At 38.5% G+C, this 7,909-nt stretch overlaps 1 pseudogene; it reads left to right on the forward strand.

Moving 5' to 3' along the window:
* The first annotated feature begins 6,272 nt into the window (after positions 1-6,272).
* LOC121968951 lies at positions 6,273-6,344 on the forward strand (annotated as a pseudogene).
* The last annotated feature ends 1,565 nt before the right edge of the window (positions 6,345-7,909 follow it).

A 7,909-nucleotide genomic window follows, 5' to 3' on the forward strand; every position in this document is an offset into this window, starting at 1 on the left:
GCTTATGGTGCAGATTTCTTTAAAGTTTATAGTGCAGATTTTTGGTGGAACTTATAGTGCAGTTTTTAAAGAAAAAGATTATAGTGCAGTTTGGTTAAGTATTATAGTGCAGAATTTATGTTTGCATAGTATGCAGAAATAGTGTAGCATAGAATGCAGAATCTTCATTAGTATAGTATGCAGAATTTTGATTAGCATAGTATCCAGAATTTTGATTAGCATAGTATGCAGATTTTTGTTTATGCATTTCAAAGTTAGAATTTGTTTAAACATTTCAGTTTTTAATGAAGCATTCTTTTATTAGAGGTATTAACAAGTATAAGAAAGATAAAGAAAAGAAAGATAAAGGCCAAGGCCTTAAGTAGATCCCAAAGTCAAGACTTTAGGGATTTTGGCACACAAGGTGCTCGTTAAAATGCCGAGGCATTATATATTAGAAGTATTAAAAGATAACAAGTATTTTACTTTTATCAGTTGCACTATGCTGGACTCTCAGTTGTCCTTGGGCTGGGCTCCCATAGTCGTCCCTAGGTTTAGATAACCTAGTAGTAACGGCACAGCCGACGACCCGAGAGTCGCCAAATGGGTCGGGTCGTTACAATAGTAAATCCTACTAGATTCGGGACCAGTTATCTCGGGTCTAGTTAGGGATGCGCGCATAGAAAGTACAGTTGTCGGGCCCAAGAAGAAAGTTGATTATTATTTTGAAGTATTAAAGTATAAGTTTTTTAAACAAGTGAAATAAGATTCAGAAAGTGTTTTAAAATTCAGCAAGTTAGTTGTTTATGCTAGCATGATTGTATAGATTTGCTTTTCAGTATGTTTCTGTTGCTTGTAGATAAGCATGAGTAGTTTTCCTTTTGAGCATTCAGTTTTAGACTTCTTCCAGTTACATGCATATTTGAGTTTTGTGAGTTAGATAGCGCTTACTAAGCAATTTTGCTTATAGTTGCATTTTCCTCTTACTGCAGATAAAGGAAAGGAAAAGTTATAGCAAAGGAAGGCGACAAGGAGGTGCGGATGGATGTGTGATGCCTGGACTATAGAAGCCTTGGGACCTAGCATAAGAATTTATTAAGATTGCCATTTATTAACATTGTATTAGATGAGTCATTTAGTCTTCCGCCGCTAGTTAATTGTATGTTTTGAGTTCTCCGAGAGTTTTAGGAATTTCTATCAACATGTGAACAAGGATAGTTAAGTAAAGTTAGTAGTCCAGTAGCGCTCCACCCTCACAGTCTAGTAGTGAGGAGGGTGGGGTGTTACAATTTCCCCAGTAACCTAACTCGGTCTCAAAGGGGTGACTTGCTAGATTATACTCATGACAACTATTTTTTATATCCCATATTCATTTTTTCTTTTTCATTACTTTTTTTTTCATATGCATTTGCATTGTGCAAATCTTATTTAACAAGTGTACTTTTAGCACAAATGTTGGGATATTTTGATTTTTCCAAATAAGCTTGCATGAGTTGAGCCTCATCTAGTAACCAAAATGAAGTTTGAAAAATCACCATAGAAACCAAGTACTAAACAAACAAGATGAATCATGACTATTTCAATGATATCAACCATTCAAGCATCAAGTCAAAGTGTAGTGAAAGTAAGATTCTTAAGGTCAAGCCAAGACTAAAACTTATCTCCAAAAGATACTTAGCTTATTTCATGCTACTCAAGATAGAGAAAAGAGGTACACTAGGCATACTACTAGCATCATTTACAACATCATGAATCTAGATAATGAACGTGCTAACATTTAATCTTGAAGACAAGAAAGCATATAAGTGAAGTTTGATGTTCTCAAGATGTATGCCACAAGATTTCAAAAGATAATCAAATGACTATCAAAACAAACACTCAAGCAAGACAATCAAAATAGAATGCAAAACAAAAACTACACATGCAGAAAACAAGAAAACAAGCAAAAACTGAAACAAAAAGAAATCAGGTTTGACACCCCCCCAGACTCAAACTTTTCATCGTCCCGATGAAATCAATATGGTGGAGGTGGAGGTGGAGGGGGACGAGGAAAAGGGTGCCTACGACGTGGTTGACCAACGGAAAAACTAGGGAAACCTGGAGTTTCACACAGGGTTATATGAAACTCAAACAAAGCATCTAATTGTTGGCTAGTGACACTCATGCTTTGCATAAAATCTCTCATTCTAGCTTGATCAGTATCATAATCCTGGACAAATTCGGCCACTTGACCCTGAAAGTTCCTTGTAAACTGAAAGTGCTCTTGTACTTCTCTAAATTGATTATCTGATAAAGAGAAGCGGCCTTCCAACATTCTTCGTTGGGCATCATGCTTCTCGTGGAGCGATTCTAGAGAAGTACGAAAATTAGAAAAGTCAAATCTAGAGGAACCCGTGCCATAAGCAAAAAAATGCCTAGCAGGATCCGGATGCACGGAAGGCTGTTGGTATCCAGATGTCGAGGGCTCAATGTGCGGCTCTGTGTCCTCAGATATAGAGGGAACATTTTCGGGGTCGACATCGGTGATTACCCAATTAGCAGGGTTGCGAATAGACGTTCGTTCAGGACAAGCAAGAGGTAGAGGAAAATCATTCCTCCTAGGAAATGCAAACTCATTCTCATCCCGAACGATCATCTTCATGGCAAGACATGCATCCATGTCAATCATATCATTTCCATGAATAACTTCTAACCCTTCTAAATCAAGTTCCAAATTAATGGCTAATTGGGTAATCAAACCTCCAAGCACTATTGATCCCGAAGATGCCCTCGCAGTTCTCACTAAGGTTTGTAAGAAATGAAAACCAGAATCAAAATCAACCTTATATAGCATAGCCCATAGAGAATAAAGTTCTACCTTTTTGGCGACTCCATCACTATCACCCCTACCAAAATAGTTTTGCTCATAATTCTATGTAGATACCTAAAAATAGGGTTTTGCATGTGAGAAGCCTTGGCTCTAGAGGGCTCATAAGGATGATCTAGTCCAGTAATTGAATTCCAAAAATGGTTCCAATTAAATCTAGAATCAAACCTTCGAGAGCTACCGGAGGACAATCCAAAACAAGTATTAAAGTCACTAAATGTCCATTGAAATTCTTGATTCATTAATCTAAAAGTTATTTTGCCAACATAATCGTCATCATTGGTAAAATGGACATCTAACGAACTCAGAAACTCCAGAACAAGGCGAGGATAAGTCGGTAGATGTGAGTACAACATATCACTCCAATCTAAGAACCCTATCATCCAATCTATATCGTCCCTAATTCCCATCATATCTAAAACAGTTAGGTCCATATACCGAGTACACACAATCTTTCTATTGACAAGAATTGAAAACCTAGTTATTTGATCATCATTTCTAAATACAATATTGAATTCATTGTCATTACCTTCGTCGCGTGATGTCCTCTTTCCCTTTCCTTTGACTGGTTGTTTTCCCTTGTCCTTGCTTGGCTCCTTCCCTTTGTCTCCACTTGAACCACCACCTCCCTTGCGTAGTTTCTTCAAAAGATTGGACATGATGTCTAGCTTAAGTAGGGATGAGTACTATTTATGCATAAAGGAACTAGATCTTGAGGAAATGGGTCTCAAAGGACAAGATCTTAGGTTAAGGAAATGGAGATCATATATCTTGGAGAAGAGGAGGATCTAGATCTAGATGAAATTTATGAAGAAAAGAAGGGTTTAGAACTAGATCTGAGAGACTTTAGAAGAGAGGTTTGAGGAAAGAGGAGTTTTGGAGAGAAGGGGGTGCAAAGATGAAGGGGGTTTGTGGGGGACACGGCCTGGATCTGGCCGTGTATAGCAGACACGTCTTGGCAGAGTTTCCCCACACGGGCCGTGTAGATCTACACGACCCTATCCCTCTCCTTCTCGGTTTGAGTCACACGGCCGTGCCAATTGGCACGACCATATCCTTCTTCCTCACTAGTATCCATGCACGGTCGTGTCTAGGACATGACCCCAACAACTGCCTCCTCTGGATCCTTCACACGGCCGTGTCAAATGGCACGACCAGTGTAGGCCTTTGCGTTGGTTCCCTCACACGGCCGTGTGTGAGACACGACCGAGAAGCTTTCCTCCTCTGGATTCTTCACACGGCCGTGTCGCATACCTTCTCTTCTCTGGAGACTCCACACGGTCGTGTCATGTAGGCACGACCCAAGCATCTCCACTTTCTGCACCGTAAGCCTGGTCGTGTGCAGCACACGGCCATGCTCTGTTTTGCTCCAATGGAAACTTTCTCCTCCATTCTAGCTCCTCCCACACTTCCATGCCCATGAAAAAATCATAGCCAGCTCATGGAAATTAAATTTCAACCTGAAAACAAAACAAAAGAAACAAGAAAACAAGTAAAAGCACTACTAATGAAGAATAGAGACATGAAATGAAATTAACTAAAAAGAAACCCTTGGGTTGCCTCCGAAGAAGCGCTTGTTTAAGGTCTTTAGCTCGACCAATCTAATCACTCCTCTCTTTTCTTTGCCCTTGGAGGGAAAACATATTTATCATTTTTGTTGGGATGTCTCCTCCCAACATCTTCCACCACATAGTTATCTTCATTCGATGGCCTCCCATGAGGATGGAAATTCCATTCCTCCAATTTGTAAATGCTTGTCCTGCTACAAGCATTCAAGAGAGAAGAGACATGGTTAGAGGCTTTAGACAAATCATATTCCAACCGTTCCTTACCAATCACCAAAGAAAGTTTATGATTTTGAACATCAATAATAGCTCCTACTGTAGCAAGGAATGGTCTTCCCAATATGATCGGGATTTTTGGGTCCTCTTCCATGTCTAACACAACAAAATCGGTGGGAATTATACTCCCTCCTACTTCTATCGGCACATCTTCCACAATACCCATAGGGTACCTGTAGGAGTGATCAGCAAGTTGTAGTGCCACGGTAGTAAGTTTAAAGTTTTTGAGACCTAACTTATTACAAATAGAATAAGGAATGAGGCTAACACTTGCCCCCAAATCACAAAAAGCTATTTCAATAAATTCAGTTCCTATATTGCAAGGAATATAAAAGCTTCTAGGGTCCTTCAACTTTGGGGAAGTATTCTTTCCCAAAAGAGCACTGCATTCCTCTGTAAGTGCAATGGTCTCTATATCTCCTTTCTTCCTCTTATTTGACATGATGTCCTTCAGGAATTTGGTAAACTTGGGCATTTGGAGAATTGCATCAATAAGTGGTACCTCCATACAAATTTCTTTCACCTTCTCCAAGAATTTGCCAAACTTTTCATCCTTTTTTAACATGATCAATCTTTGAGGAAAAGGGACTGCTATATTTTGATGGTTGAGTGGAAGAGTCTCTTCAACCTTAGTGGTACTCTCCTCATCAACTTGAATCTGATTTAGTGATGGAGGAGAGAGCTCTTCTTCATTGCGCATCCCTTTTGGAGCAGTCACTTGGGGATCTCCCAAGGTCCGTCCGCTCCTAAGCTCAATTCTATTACAGTGCTCCATGGAATTAACATCAGGCTTTCCTGGTAATTGTTCTAGTGCTCTAGAAGATGAGGAAGCTAGTTGGGCAATCTGACTTTCCAAAATCTTTTGATGTCTATCAGAATTATCCATTCTCTGAGTAAGCTTCAGAATATCTTGTTTCATTTCGTTCTGAGCTTGTTTCATTTCATTCTGAATGGATATAATTTCTTCAAACATCTTTTCAATCTTGGACATAGGAAAGTTTTGAGATGATTGTTGCTGAAAATTTTGTTGCCTGGATTGAAAATTAGGCCTTGCCCCCATGGATGATCCTTGATCTTAGTTATTTCTATAAGAGAAATTAGGATGACTCTTCCACCCAGGGTTGTAGGTATTTGAGTAGGGGTTGTTTTGCCTCTGATTGTAACCCATGATTGCATCACATTACTCTAATTGATTAATTTGTGCAGTTATAGCCCCCAATGGGCATGAGTCACTTAGATGTTCAGAACTTCCATATACTTCACAAGAAGCAACAATGGCATTGGCTATATTTGAACTAGCTCCCATATTCTCAAATTTTTTTGTAAGAGCATCCAGTTTTGCAGCCAACAAGGTTACTGCATCAACATCAAATTTACCTGATGCTTTTGTTGTTGGATTCATACAAGAATAGCCACCACTTATTTCATTAGCCTATTGATGGTGGTTTTGTGCTATGCTCTCGATTATCTCCTCGGCCTCATCTAAACTTTTGTTCATAAGTGCCCCTCCAGCAGCTGAATCAAGGGACACTTTTGTGTGATAGTTGATGCCGTTATAAAACGTGTGTAACACTAGCCATCTTTCCAAACCATGGTGTGGGCATTGTCTGAGCATATTATTGTATCTATCCCATGCCTCAAATAAAGGTTCTGAGTCCGCTTGTTTGAAGCTTGCAATAAGATTCCTCATATGAGATGTTTTGCTAGGGGGATAAAATTTGTCAAGAAATTGTTGCTCACATTGTTCCCATGTAGTGATGCTATTTGGAACCAAAGAATTCAACCATTGCTTGGCTCTATCTCTCAAAGAAAACCCAAATAATAAAAGACGCACTGCCTCTGAAGGAACACCATTCATTTTCATTGTACCGCATATTTCATAGAAAACCTCCAAATGTTGATTTGGGTCTTCATGCGGTCCTCCACCAAATTGATTTTGCTGCACCATAGATATGATTGCAGGTTTGATCTCAAATTTTTTTGCCTCAACTGAAGGCCTAGAAATACTAGATCGAAAACCCCTAGCATATGGTGCTGCATAATCCTTTAGTGGTATGTTTGCCATAATAGAATGTTCTTGTTCTTCTTGCTATCTTTGTAGAATTTTTCTTCTATGAAATGTTCTGTCTATCTCAGGGTCTAGAGGAAGAAGTTATCCTGCAAAGTTAGATCTTCGCATACACAAGAACAAGATGACAAGATATGTTTACAAAACAAAAAAAACAGAGAAGAGTGTTAGAAATCAAGAATGCAAAGTTAGAATTAGAATTAGAATTGCAATAAAAAGAATTGTCAAGAATGTTATTTAGGAAAAGAAAAGCTTATAGAAACAGAATTCTAGAAAAAAAAAATTAGTTACAACTATGCAAATGTAAAGAAAGAAAGGAAAGTTATGTTTAGTCTAACTCAATTGATAATCTCTAATGTTATAGTGCAGTCCCCGGCAACGACGCCAAAAACTTATTACGTTCCGCAAGTGTACAAAAATGTCACAAGTAATATAAAAGATTATCGTATCTACAGGGACTGGAATAAGCACTAGAAATGTTTCAACACGAGTTAGCTAAACTACTAATTAATTGGTTTCCAAAAGCTAAATGTAACTAATGAAAAGTAAACATAGGAATGAAAGATCAACAAACAAGATTATGGGCTATGATAAAGAAATGTTCTAGGAGTTTTGGTTTCTTTGTAAGATTCCTCAATGTAAATGATCTACCAAACCCTATTTCTCAATTGTCCAACATTTATAAAAGGTTGTCGGTTCTCTCTTGCAATAGACAACCGGCTTAGGACTGAAATCTATATCTAAATGCAATCAATTGGATATGAGCCTATATTGTCGTTACACGGGCATGTTCCTATCACGAAGATCCCTCGGAAAATCAACATAGAAATCATTGCCTCTCAACCCATAAGATATAAAGATTAATGCATACATCTATCCTACCTTCTTGAATTATCCTATCTCCCCCCTAAAGTTCATCCCTCACACGGGCTTGCACCTTACGCGTGCTTCCCTCGGAAAATCGAGTGAAAGATAATCTCTAGATCCACAAGACATTCAAACAATCAATCAAGAATGTGAATTAGGTCCAAATCACAATAATACATCCATGATTGAATTGATACAAACAAGACAATATCATAGAAACAAGGAAATGGAAAATCGACAAGAGTTTACATCAATTCATCATACAAATACTCCCTCCATCCTAGAACA

Source organism: Zingiber officinale, chromosome 3B, assembly GCF_018446385.1.
Source record: "Zingiber officinale cultivar Zhangliang chromosome 3B, Zo_v1.1, whole genome shotgun sequence".
NCBI lineage: Eukaryota > Viridiplantae > Streptophyta > Magnoliopsida > Zingiberales > Zingiberaceae > Zingiber > Zingiber officinale.